Below are 15,305 nucleotides of genomic sequence, written 5' to 3'. Positions count from 1 at the left end.
ATATTTTGATAACTGTGTTTATTTCGTAGGATTTCTACTCGGGAATGTTTTAAACTTTCATAATATTTCAAAAATGTCCTTACGACTTTTTGTTAATTTATAATTAATTTGACATAATTTGAACTTATATAACATGTTTGTTTTTATCAATTTGAATTTCTTTTAAAATTAGTACAATTTATATTATTTTTATATGTTAGTTTTTTCAACAAGATAATATACCATAATGTAAGATTTTTTTATAAAATAAATATTCATTTAAATTTAAATTTAAATTTATTGCTAAAAAATAATAAGAATTTCAATATAACTAAATATATATGATATATGTGGTTGAAGTTATTTATTTTAATTATATAATGCAAATGAAAATTAATATATATATATATATATATATAATAAAAAGGAAGGACAAAAATGAAAAATGGAGATACCCTCAACTCGGGAATCTGGAAAACCCATTTTTCAGGAGGGCATCCAAAACTTTCCACATGCCCTCCATCCGGGCATCCTAGGATGCCAGAAAATCTTAAGATGCCAAGGCATCTTACAATACCACAAAACAAACACGGTAATCTAGATGCCCACTCCATGGGAATCTAAGATGCCCACGAAACAAACAGTCCCTTAGAAAAAAAATATAAATAGAATAGAAAATAAATAAATTATTTAGTTAAATTAATGAGTTGTTTTCAAATATAGGAAAATAATCAAAACATATATAAATATAGTAAAATTTCATAATTTATTTGTAATAGACTACTATTTATGTCCATCTATATCATGATAGACACATATTGTAGTCTATCGTGATTTATCGTAGATAGATTGTGATATTTTGTTATTATTTATAAATATTTTCGGCAGCTTTATCTTCCTAAATTAATTACATCCCCTCAGTCACAAAGACTGAAATGGTTGTAAATTATCAAGATTAAAACAAAATAAATAATTAAAATGAGCTTGACTCAGTGCTCCATTTCTAGAGATGGGATGTTTAATCCATCAATTTCGTAATTAGTCGACTAAAAAAACAAAACAAATAGTTTTAAAAAATCATATTCTTATTAAGATAAGCTTTTTCTTAATTTTTATAATTACAATGAATCGTACATGAAATATATTATTAAACGGCTAAACAAAAATATTATATTGTTTTTTCCTTTCTATTTTCACAAAATAAAAAATTATGGCCTTTATAAATTATATAAAAATAATTTAAAAAAGCATGTGCGTTTTGTGGTCCATGTAGACCGTCCTACGTGATAATTTTCAAAAGACTTTGGTTAATGGGATTATATTGCTCTTAATGATATTGATATTAGTGTAATTAATTTATTTATGTTGATGGCTCTCTACCAAAATGGTCCCCTACAATAATCGTACTACTAAAATTATTATTTTTTATGATAAAAAAATATACATTTATTTGAATTATTGATAAATTGGACCACCAGAAATGGAATCCTAACGCTTTACAATATTAATTTAGTACCGTTCCACCTATTATACTATTTCCAAATTCATTGGGAACCTTTTCTTTTTACATTATCAAGAAGAATGACTTTCTTTTCTGAAAAAAAGAAAAACTTTGAGGGCATAAAAAAATAGAAAAGATATTGTATCGTTTAATGGACTAATTTATCGTCTGAAATTTTGCAATGTTGTCTCAAACTTAGGAGACTAAAATTTATCCTTAAAATTATTGATACTTAAATGAGAAGACAAAAGTTTGAAGGATAGTGGTGTTCCATAAATCAAACATTGTCTTTCTCCTTTTTAATAAAGTTTAGTACAATGATTTCTACCATTTTCCCATTCATCAATTCAATGTGTTTTTAATTTGGGTTGTTAGTCCAATGTTGGATCTCTATCTAATCACATTTGTGTAACGAATTTGGCCCATAAACTAGTCCCTAGTACGTGTAATCCAAGATGTTTTTTTTTTTTTTTTTAAATATATATATATATATATATATATATATATCATAAAATTTTATAATATATAGTGAATAAAATTTTGATATTTATTTTATATGGACATATTGCATTATAACGTAATAAAAAAAAAGTTGTTTATGACATTCAAATAATTAAATTATTTAGTTTAAGAACAACATTTTAATAGAATGATTTTCAAAAGGGTTATATTTGTAACTAAGCACTCAAATTAGGGTTATTTTTAAATATAGAAAAATAACCAAAATATTATAAATATAGTAATATTTCATTGTCTATCTATAATAGACCAAGATAGACTGCCATCTGTATCATGATAGACACGGATAATAGTCTATCGCAGATAGACTATGATGTTTTAGTATTATTTATAAATATTTTCAATAGTTTTGTCATTTAATATAATTTGTTTAAAAAAATAAATATAAAGAACGCATAATATTACATTTATCATCCCCTCTACGTGGGTTGTCCATGGTACTCAACTAGTTTTAGATTTTTTTTATTAATATTTTTATTTTTAAACTTAATGGTTGTTTTGAAGGTTATTATAAAAATATTACAGTTTTATTGATTTTCGTCTTTAAAGAGGCAAAAATTATTTATTTTTTAATTTTAATTTTTAAGTATTCTCGTCTCTTTTTTATTTGTATTTATTTATTTATTTTTACATTTCTCGTCTCAACAATTTGACATAATGGTTGAGGTACTATGTTGGAATTGGGGGCCATGGGTTCATACCCTTATAATTAATTTATTTTTGCCTTTACGTGTTCTACTTTTTTGGTTTTATTTTTTTTATTTTTTATTCTTTGATTTTTTTTTTTTTTTTTATATTTTCAAATAACATAAGTCCTCTTTATTTTTAAGTTAATTGAATATTTTAAGTTATTTTTTTAAAAAATGTGTATATCATATTCAAATTTATTTTATTTTGAATAATATTATTAGGTAGCGTAAAATTACTCATTAAGTTCATCATTTAGGTTTGTCTCCATTTACCAAATACAATAAACTAGTTCATGAATTAAATTGGTGACCTAACAATTCCTTTAATTTCTTAAACATGTATCCAAAATATTGGTTCAAGAAAATGTTCAAAATCTAAAAATTGAAAGGTGAGAGACTAAATAAAGACTAATCTTAACATGCAATGACTAAATGCTAAGTAGAGATAAACCTAAATGATTGTAGACTAAATATGTAATTTGATCATAATTAATATTTAATTTTATTTAAAATAAACTAAATTGAAATTATAATATTTTTTATAAAGTTTGAATTACATAACTAGTTCATGAACTAAATTGGTAATCTATTCTTTCCATTTTATTTTTTAATATATACTCAAAAAATTGGTCCAAAAAAAAGTTCCAAAACTCAAAATTGAAAGCCGAGGGACTAAATAGAGAAATTTGAACGTGAAAAAACTAAATGCTAAATAGAAATAAACTTGGATGATTGGGGACTGAATGTGTTATTTATAATATATAATTATATTTTAATTTATTTAAAATGTAATAAATTAGAACATAATATATATAAATCGGCACCGTTTTGCTTCTAATGCTCCGTTTTTACCTTTTAGACATTCAAAATCTATAAAATTACCAAATAAACACATTAAATTGAAGGAATGACCCTGAATTATGTAGAGGAAGATAACACATTTTTTGTGCTATCAAGGAGTCAATTCCATCTTGTGTAGTTATATTCCCAGCTCCTCAATCGGTCAAATCCACAAAATGGTTGCCTTATTGAATCAACGACTTGGACCATTCTCACCCATACAAATCAAAGGACGAGCTCTCATAGGCAAAAGTTTATAACTCACTTAGGATTGAGATTGAATTACATATGGTAATCTTATGAAATATTAATTTCTTCAGTCAATGGTGTTACAAAGAGAGATTAATTATTTCACAGTTCAGTCTTATACAAACTCTTTGCATAGGATACCCCCACTCACATTTCTCCACATGAACGAATTTAGATCACATCAATTGTAACAATTACAAAGTGGGTAGTATCCATAGTGTTACGAAGATAAGACACCCAACCTTATCCACATACTATAGACCCTTTAGGTTATTACATGAATGTGATCCACCTATATGTCGACTACATACTGTTCACGTCTCATGAAATAACCTTAGATTTTTATTAAAATGGATAATTCATTTTTGCATATTTAATAATTAAGTTAAATACTATATTAAATAAGTAATTAACTACGAGACTTTAGGGTATAAATTTCAACACATATTAGGCAGAAATCAATTTGCTCTACTTTAGCCAAAGTTGAGGTCGAGCCCAGCTAAATGGGACATGTCTCGTGTATTCTTCGACCTAAAGAATCACCCTAGGACCATCTTAGGTCAATCACACCTATTAATATATCATTATAATTTTAGGAGAAGTAAGTCATTTTCAATACTCAAACTCTCTGTCTGCTACATGAAACACACTAAAACAGTGCATTCTTAGACTTAGAATTTCATAGTTTTATTGATAATTTGTCTTCTTTGATGTTTTATTATGGTTAATTGTAGAAAATCGAACATTTAGATCGAAAAAGGTTAAATTGAAATTGAAATGATGAAAACATCCCTACAATAAGTCAAAGTTTGACCTTGGGAGAGAGAAGGGATAAAAGAGATAAGAAGATAGCAAAATAGGGAAAAAAACCATGCGGATGGTGCATCCACGGACATATCATTCGATGTGCTATTCCATTTATACGAAGACATTGCAATGTTGTCCTATAACATCATGGCACTCAGACACCTTTTCCTCTAAGAAGTCTGATTCCCACACTGTTTGGGAGATTTTTCACCTATAAATAGGAGGCTTTGCATCAATTCTCATCATCAAATTTTGGGAAATCATTGAGAGCTTTTCCACAGAGTTGAGGTTAAATTATTCATTGAAGTTGATAGTGAAGACATTGATGCATGTCAGAGTTAGATTGAGATCAGCGAATAATTCTTTCTTCTCTTCTTTCTTTTCTTCTATACTTATGTACATCATGTTTAGAGTTGATATTCTAGACATAATTAATGGCTTAGTTGTTCTTAGTTTTAGGGTTTGATTGATTTAAACATTGTTTGGGATACTTGCTTGATTAGTTTAATTTATTGAATTTAATTACTTTTTATCATACTTATGTTTTACCAATTGAATGTTTGATCACCATTTAATTGAATTTAGGTTTTCAATTCTACTTGAGAGAGAGAATTTAGAACTAAAACTAGCCTATTAAATCGGTATTAGAGACTACATGCGAATGACAAGGATAATATTAGAGGTCGAAAATGAGGGATTTAATACAGTGTCTTTTAGCTTAATTGCATGAGAAAGGTTGAGCTTAAGAGAGGATACTTAGATAATAGACTTCTAGGCCTAATTAAATAACTAAATTAATTAAATGAAAATCTTTTGAATCCACAACTATGTTTAATGAAATCAATACCATAGGATGTTTTTACTAAGTGAATTTCTAAAATCAACCATTTATTGCTTTCTTTATTTTATGTTTACAAAACCAACATCGCCTTTTGAATCCCTAGATAAAGTTAAGAATATTTCTTGATAGCTAGAATAATCAAATATCTAATTCCCAGAGGACGATACTCAGTCCCTTGATCGTTTTAATTATACTATAACTTAACGTGTGCGCTTGCACGTTATCAAGTTTTTTACACTGTTGTTGAAGATTAGTTCTATTTGATTTATTATTAAGGAAATGAGATTGTGTTTAATTTAGGGTATATCTTTTATCTTTTATCTTTTTTAATTTTGTGAATAATTTTTCTCTTTTTGTTTGTGGTGCATGCAAAGTAGTCGTCGAGCTTAACTTCTTCCTTTTTACTCAGAAATTGAATGTACCTTCAGCAAAAATTTAAGGAGGAACTTAAGATCTGGGTTTGATTCCATGGCACAAAAGCCATAACCTAAATCAATCAGAGGACACTTCCAAACTATTGTTCCTACTACTTAGCTTGGGATCATACATGGACCCACTCGATGTCAACAATTTCAAGCTTAAGCCTAGTCTTATCCAGGTGGTGTAGGATTGCCCTTTCGAAGGGAGTCCAATTGAGGACCCCTATTGGCACATATGTGACTTCTTAGAAATTTGTAGTACGGTAAAGATAAACAGGGTGACTCATGATGCTATTCGCTTACGTTTATTTCCGTTTTCTATATAAACGGATTGGCTTGAGTCTCTTATATCGGGCAACATCACCACCTGAGATGGGTTGGCTCAGGTGTTTCTGAATAAATTATTTCATGGAGCTCAAATAAAGAAAAAAGTCCCTAATTTTGTAAAATAAGGGAAAGAACAATAAATTCCTTGAAAAAAAAAAAAAGAGGTCGAGGTTGAGGCTGAGGCCAACCAAGGAAGTAAGCTAATAGAAGCACTAAAATTCATTCCTCTCACATCATAGAATAAAAGGGTAAAATTGGAACTAGAATTAGAGCAGAATAAAAAAAGAGCCTAACAAATTTCATAGGGCGAACACAGATATATTTGCTTGATACACGAGGATATGCTAGGAATTGATCCTAGCATGATAGTGAATCACTTGAATGTAGATAAAGATTTCAAGAAAATTAAAGCAAAAGCAAAAAACCTTTAACTAGGAGCAAAATGAGATCATAGTAAGCAGCCAGATGATTTTCTTAAGGCTATATTCATTAGAGAGGTCCATTTCCCCCAATTGTTTGTCTAATGTAGTGTTGGTAAAAAAAAGAAAAATGGTAAGTGGTGAATGTGCATTGACTTTATTGATCATAATAAAGCTTGTCCAAAGACATGCTTCCTCTTTGCATGATCGATCAGTTAGTAGATGTAATAATTGGCCACAAAATGCTGAGTTTCATGGATGCGTATTTATGATACAACAAGATTAAGATGCATGAACATCATTAAAAGAAGACTTCCTTCATTATGAGTAGTGGTCTATACTGTAATAGAGTTATGTTGTTCGATCTAAAGAATGTAGGAGCTACTTATCAAAGGATGGTAAATGATAGCTTGTAGATATACAAGTTATTGTGGATTAGAATTAGAAGTTGTCTTTTGTGGAAGCTTCCTTACCATTAAAAGAAAACAGGGCAAAAATACCTTCCTTGCGTTAGCTTAGATGAAAAACTAGGATTTATGTGATTTCAAGTATTAATCCAGTGAAAATGCAGAAAAATAGGTGAAATACAAATGAATTAACTTCCTTGCTATGAAATGATCATGAACTAGCATAGGATACGACGAAGTACGTGTGAGCAAGGTATGTAGCGAAACTACATCAAACATAAAGAGGGGACTACCGATAATTGCAAGGTGCGACGTAAAAAAGTTGTCTGACGCATTTGCAGTGGTCTTAGATGGTAGAAAATGTTTCCTGCATCTATCTATATAGGGTTGGCCCTAAAAGAGAGAATGATACATAATACACACGAAAAAAGAGAGAGAATTACAATCTGGAGATCATTTTTCAAGGAGAAGCAAAATGTAGGAAGAAAAGCTTGAGAGAGAATCCTCTTGTCGGAAGCAAGAGTGCAGTGAAGATAGAAGAAGTAGTGACCATAATCAAGTCGACAAGAAGCATAGATTGTCTACCTACAAATTAGCTCATCTACTTTCATCCATTATCTCTATCTATTTTCTTGTCATTCAATAGCTACAATTCTTAGATTAATCATATCATGAGTTCCATGCTATTTCTCATATCTACCTTGATTTTTTTTTCATCTATGAGTAGTTGAACTTCTAATGGGTTGTGGTGAGAGTACATCAGTTTAGTGAGCATAGCAAAAATAGATTATTGGTTTGGTTAGTGAGTTTAAATGTTTGTAAACTTATTTCCATTTGACAATCAAATCAAGGAGAAACAATCACCTGTCTAAGATGGTAAGGGGTTGTGGATCACATTAACTAGAGTAGGTGGTGTCTTTAGAGATAAAGATAATCCTTCATTCAAAATAACTTCTATGCATACTTCATAGGCATATGATAAATGTGGATGTCTTATCAAGATATTGAGAATGTTGTTGTGATTAGGGATCCGAACTGAAGTTCTTGTGCATGTTTAATGAAATAGTGGTATTCATTTAAGCACTATTTCTCTATTTAATCTTCTTCTTCAACTCAACACTTTTGTTTTCATTTGAGTCGTGACCTTCAAGTACATTCACTATCTGTATTAGAATTTTTCACTTCAATTGATAGCTTAAACAACTCAACTATTACTTGTATATGTGTTTTAATCTACTAAGCTTAAAGTAAAACACCATTAAATGGTTCATTTGACATAAAAATCCCTAAAGTCAACCTTGGTCCTCACTAAGTAAATCACTCGTTCAAAATTTATACTTGGGGTTTTAAAGAGAAATCATGTGTTTCAATCATTTATTTCCATATAACAATGAGCATTATATGCAAGACAGTAGTAAATTATATGTTTGCTCCTCTCATGGGAAAGAACGTGGACGTATATGTAGAAGATATTTTGGTGAAGAGCATCAAAGCTCATCAGCAAGAGGTTGACCTCAATGAAGCATTCCATACCCTTCGTAATATATAAGATGAGTCGTAGACAAGAGCATGAACCAAGATGGAGAACTCATGAAGTTGAGGCTCCTCGACGTTGAGCAACTGATCGAGGAGAAGTTTAAGGATCTTGAAGCAAAGATGAGGGGGGTAGATCGAAACATCACTCAATTGTTGGAAATTTTCGATCAACAAAATCACTTAGAAGAAAGGCAGTAAAATGTGCTCGTACGAGCTCCAACTAATAGCTCTAAAAAAAAGCCATTTTTATATCTCTAATCTCGCCTACTTATCGGGTTTAAAGTGTTTAAATATATATTTTGTAGGTTCATGAGTAAATCATGCATATCAGAGTATTACGTGCCATTCAGGGTTGATTTAAAGCTTTTTTGAGTGCTATCGAGCACCCGGAGCTTCAAAAGAGATGAAATGACCATTTTGCCCTTGTGGAGTTGGCATAGTGGTCTCATGCTTGGAAATTCCATAATGCTAGGAAATGCGACAATGCCACGAAGCTTTGAGGTTCATCAAGCGGATGTACGCACGTAGCGTAGGGTAGGGCGTAATGCTACGCTACCTGCTCCCCCTCTATGCTTCGACAAGGATGCCTAGCGCCCTGGCACTGCCCCATTTGAAAATAATCTCTCTCTTTTATGGTTTTTCATGGTGGTGCTGATGGAGGCCGAAGTTACCTCAAACCTCTCTTCTCTCTCTATCTTTCTAGCATTTGTAGATTAGATTTTTACTTTCTTTTGCGTTGTAATCAAGAATTTGGAGCTTACCTCGTCCTCTTGTCATGAGATGTTGAGGTACGAAATATTCTTTAGTTCTGAGAGCAAAAACGTATGTTATTTCTTGAGATTTTTTGTTGATAAATTGAATGTATTTTGATTTGTGCTTTCTTTGAATCTTCGTAAACTTCTAGATATATGCTCACGAAATGTCTATCATTTCATAGAGATGTGTCACCCTCATTAATCGATTTGTAGCTTGCATGTTGTCTCATCCTTCATCTAGCTCAATCACCTAAGTAGCAAATAGTTGAATTATTTTATAGCTATTGATAAGATTGGTTAATTGATTGGGCTAAGTAATTAATTAAACACATAATGGAATCATAAAGTTTAATGCGCATATTCTTAGTCTTAGACGGGCATTGATCGAACCTCATAGGATTTAAGGCATGTAGTTTAATTAGGACTTAGGCTTTAATTAATGGTTAGGACATTTTTTTGGTTTAATTGAACAATTTAGCTGCCTGTAGTGTTGTTGCGTTAGGTTAGGTTAAGTAAGTCATTGTGCATGCATGAATTGAATGCAAGTTTAATCAATAGGAATCAATGATCAAAAGTGCATAGGATTCCCTCTTGCTCTTGAAAATAGAATTTCCTATCCTAGGCTACATTTACCTACTGCACTTTGGTTTCCTACTTTTAAATTCATGCAGCAATCTATTCACATAAAGCCTCTATTTACCTTAATTAGAGAATTAACTCAACAAAAACTTATACTAGTGCTTCGCTACAGATCGACTTGAACTTTTCACTATTACTATGCCATTGTAGTAATAGTAGTAGCGTTCAGTATATTATAAATTCATTTGATTAGGGGTTTGTAGGTGATAGTAAATCCCTATTATCAAATTGACACCACTGCTGAGGAAACTAGTTTGTGTTTGTTAAGTTAATTTTCTAGTTAGAGCTTTCTTTTGTTTTTGATTTGTTTTCTTTTCTTATGTTAGGTTATTCATGGCGTGGTGCACAAAGCAAAATGTCGAACAAGAAGAAGAAGAAGCTAGGAAATTTTCTGAGCTCGGATGTATGGTTGGTGAACTTGTTTCTTCTATTCGACTATTGGTTGAAGGACAACTACATGAGAGCCCGATGTTAGAAAGCCATGCCTTGAGGGGTCATTCTAGTCATTGGGAGTCTAAGCCTTGCACCAATCTTGGATAGACCGCTCACTCCTATGACTATAATAATTTCAATGCACCATCATAGTACTATGATTATCCCATCATTCCCAAGCTGTTAGAGTTTGTTCAGGAGGCCAACTAAGGTACGTCTATAGAGGATTTAGTTAGAAAATTACATAACAATAATCTCTCTATGCAGCATAAGAACTTTAGAATCCAATAGGACAATCTTCAGTTTGTGATGGAGATTAGAGTTGAGATACACCATTTGAATGATCAGATCGCTCAAATTACTGACTCAATTAGGAGGCTAGAGGAATCCCTACTACAGCTTTATCACCTTGAGACTACCGAGGCACCCATAATGAGGTAATGTACTTCGGTGACGAGGAAGATGACATGGATCTTGTGCCATGGAGGCCAATAGATAAGGCAAAAGAAGAACCTAAGCCTAAATGATAGAGTTAGAGGTTGAAAGATCTCGCCCTAGTCTAGCCTTTGGTATTTCGTATATATTTGAATTTTCTTATTACTCTCAAGAGTTTATCGAGTCTTTTTCTACTTTGGACTGTTTGAATCCCTTGAGTCTTTTGATTATTTCTTTTTTCCTTTTTTTAGAAATATTAAAAAATTCCAAATCCGACCTAATTATCGCCCTTCAGAAGATGGAGTTTCTTCAGAGTGTTGAGTGTTACATCAACTCAAATAAGAAGAGGCCAAATAAATACAATAATTGCTTCATATCTTGACAGATGACAGGAACAACGAGTAACCAACGATAAAATTTGCCCTTCTTGGAGGGAGCCAAGTGAACAAATTTACTGCTTTCTTTATTTCTTTCTAATTTAGCTTCTTCTTTTTCTTTGTAGGTCACTCTAGAAAAAGAAGAGATCATTTTGAAGTGGCGAGCCCTTTACCACACCTTAAAGACCGTGAACGAAAAAGCTCAGGGAGGTTTTTCTATGCCTTTGTCTTTTCTTTTTATTGGGCTTTCATTAGAGATACATTGGGGACAATGTATCGCTTTAGGTTGGGGATGATGGTTTTATATGCATATTTGGCAAGTCTTTGAGCACCTAAGCTTGGACTTTATTGTTGAATTAATGATATGTTGATTGTGCTACATATAATGTGATGATAACTTCCTGTGATAAGCTTTAGGTAACTCTTTGTTCATATTGTTTAGAATTCACGAAAATGCATACATGACTTTGCATGTTAGTTTGTAATATGAGACTTAGAGAAAAGAAAAGAAGTATCCACCTCTTGAAATAATTAAGCTCAAAGAAAAGGAAAGTGATAGTCAGAGATTTACTGCTGCCTGCAAACCTCTACTAATCAAATACAATTTATAACACCGAATTATAATCCTTACTAAGTGGCATAGTAACAGTGGTAAGTCCGGGTAGATCCGTAGAGAAACACTAGCATGACTTTTTCATTAAGCCAATTGACCAACTAAAGCTTAAAACAATAGGTAAATGTAACCTAGGATAGGATTTATCTAGCTCAGAGAGAAAGTGAGGTTTCTATGCAATTTCGATCATCGATTTCTATTCATTAAACATGCATTTAATTCATGCGTGCACAACGAGTTACTCGATTCAAATTCACCAATGCTACAAACAGTCAAATCGTTTGGGTTAAACAAACACTAACTATCAATTAAAGTCTTAAGCAAAACCCTAATTAAATTACATGTCCCTATGTCTACTGGGTTTGATAGTGGTTATATAGAATTTAAAATATGCATATTAAGGGTGAAAGTCCCATAATGTGATCATCCAATTGGATAGTCTAACCAATTAATCAATTTTCTCTTTGAATGTAGTTAAAGCATGCATTAGAGGTTAGCCATAAAATATATGATTAACCAATTGCTACTTAGGTGACTATAGCTAGACATTCAAGGGCAACACACATCTACGAGGGATAGCCACATATAAACATGTACTTAGAAATTGAAATAGATTCAAAGAAACATACACTAATATACATTTAGTCCAACCATAAAAATCTCAAGAAATTACAAAGGTTTTTGCTCCCTAACTAGATAAAAATCCTTACCTCATCGATCTATAGACAAACAGAAGAGGAGAGCTCTAATCGATAAGTTACAACCGAAAATAAAATAAAAAAATCCTAAGCGAAGAGGTAATAAATATGAAGAAGAGGAAGAATTTTGGGAGAGACTTCAACCTCCATTGAAATCCCATATGTAAACCCTAAAACATTTGAAGAAACTATTTATAAAATCCGCAGAGCGCCGCGGGGCTGAGACCCTTTGCCGCACCGACCTTACGTGTAGCAGAGCCCCATGCAGTGCACTCACCATTTGATTGCTCGCGTGTGTGGAATTTTCTTCCTCCAAAATTTTGAGCATCATGGTGCTCACGCCTTTGGGTGCATTATGCCTTTGGATGTAGTGCGTGGCACGAAGTATGGTTGCACTACGCCACCTCAGGGCATTTTCATCTTTTCACTTCCTTGAAGCTTCGTGTCACACCTTTTCTGAGGCTTATCTCTTTCACCTAAGAGGAGTTGTGAAGACAGCAAATACCACCCTTCTGTGGTACTTACTGCCCGTCTTGACCTGTTTTGCTCATAAGTGATAAAATCCAGAAGACTACTTAACTTTAAAATAATTTATTACAACAAATTCTAACGTTTATACAATTTATACTTACAAACATCCCACTTAAAACCCTCAAATAGTTAAGACAAAGAAATAATCATGTAGCGTTGTTGACCTTGACCTCAAGCAACACCTCAAAACTCTTTTCCTTTTGCTACCTAGGGGAGGGGAGGACGGGGGAAGAAATAAAACATTTAGAAAGCATGAGCTGGAAAGCTGTAACAACCAAGTATGTATATAAATATTACGGGAAATTATAAGTTTTAATTTTAAAATTAATTCTAAGCCTAGTTGGAGAATATCAATTTTAAAATTTCATACGTTAAGATTAAAAGTGGTACATAAATAATAAGAAAAACACACAATACATTAGTTTGATAATTAAACAAATAACAAAGTAATAAAATTTCTAAGAAATAATGATGATATAGGATGATTTTTTTAAGTAGAAAAATCTAATAAGTTTAAGAATAAAATAAATAGATAAAATAACTAAGAACATTTGAGAAATATCTAGATAAGTTAAGATAATAATAACAATAACAATAAATAATAAAAATTGATTTGTGTTGAGTTGGTTAGAAGAGAGATAATAAGAAAATAAAAATAAATAAATAAATATAATAATAATAAATAAATAAATAAATAGATAAATTGGTTAGTAAGAGAGAGAGATAAATATTAAAAAAAAAGAGAGAGAGAAAGTCGGTTTGGAAAAAAAAAGATAAGAATAGGAGAGGCGGTTTGGAGAAAAAAATAAAAATAAAATAAAGAAAGAAAGGCGGTGGAACATCCTATAAATAGGAGAGATGGGTTGAGATTTAAGTACAAAAAAACAATTAATTAAATAAATAAAGGTTAAAGCAAGTTATTTTTGGGGAAGTTGGTGAATTTAAATAAGTCTCTTCTTCTTTAACATTTAAGAATTTCTTTTCTTTTCTTTTCTTTTATAAAACTTCAATCATGAAAAATAAAATAAATCAACAATATTATCAAGGTAATAAAGTTTCTCTATAGATTACAAACATCAAAAGAATAACGAACAAAATGTATGAAATTTCTTTACAATTACTATTATTATGTTATATACTATTAATATCACTATAGCTAATATTATTAGTACTATTACTATCAAAACAAATAATAATATTATTATTACTATTATCAATAATATATTATAATTACTATCACTATTATTATTACTACTACTATCTTCTTCTTCTTCTTCTCCTTCTTCTTCTCCTCCTTCTCCTCCTCCTCCTCCTATTAATATTATTATTATTATTATTATTATGATTATTATTACTACGACTACGACTACGACTACTACTATTATTGTTATTATCATTTCACTATTACTGCTATTACTACTATTATTACTATTATCGTTGTTATTAGTATTATTCTTATTATTTCTATTATTATTCTTATTATTATTATTATTATTATTATTATTATTATTATTATTATTATTATTATTAGTATTAGTATACAACTACTAGTACTACTACTATTATTATTATGATTATTGTCATTATCACTATTCTTATTGTTGTTATTATTATTATTATTATAATACTATTACAATTCTTATTATATTAGTAATAATATTATTATTTTTATCATCATCATCATCATCATCATCATCATCATTAAATAATTCAACATAATTACACTAATACTTTCAATATTTAACAGTCATAATTTTGTAAATAAATAAGTTACGTTCATCAAATTCCTTAATCAAATAGTCTTAAAACTGGATTTAATCATAAGTGTTCTTTATAAAATCTATAGGACCAAATCAGAAGGAATAATTAGAAGCGCGGTCGAGATAAGTAGTTTATCTCACCTTTTCTTTAAGTGTTTTATGGTAGTGTACCTTTGTTATGTTGCATTATTGTTATGTTGTATTACATGTTTAAAACACGTTTTTCGACAAGGGACCCAATACATTATGTTTGTTCACGACGATAAAATAATATTAAATTTTAATTAGGTATAGGTTATGCTTCCAGAGCTAACAGGGCATATATGGTTACACCCCTCTAGGCCCAATCTTATGTTATGTTTATGCTAGGGACTAGCAGGGTATGTATGGTTGTACCCCTCTAGTCCAACCTTACGTTTAAGCTAATGGTTTATGTGGGATGCGACTCTGGCCCTACTGACTGCATGACCCGCTAATCATCAGATGGGTTAGTTTTCGCTTAAGTCCTCATATTTCTATCAGGGCGGAGGAA

The sequence above is a fragment of the Benincasa hispida genome, chromosome 1, assembly GCF_027475165.1.
Source record: "Benincasa hispida cultivar pf3 chromosome 1, pf3_genome.v1.1, whole genome shotgun sequence".
Taxonomy (NCBI): domain Eukaryota; kingdom Viridiplantae; phylum Streptophyta; class Magnoliopsida; order Cucurbitales; family Cucurbitaceae; genus Benincasa; species Benincasa hispida.
This window is presented reverse-complemented; position numbering follows the sequence as displayed.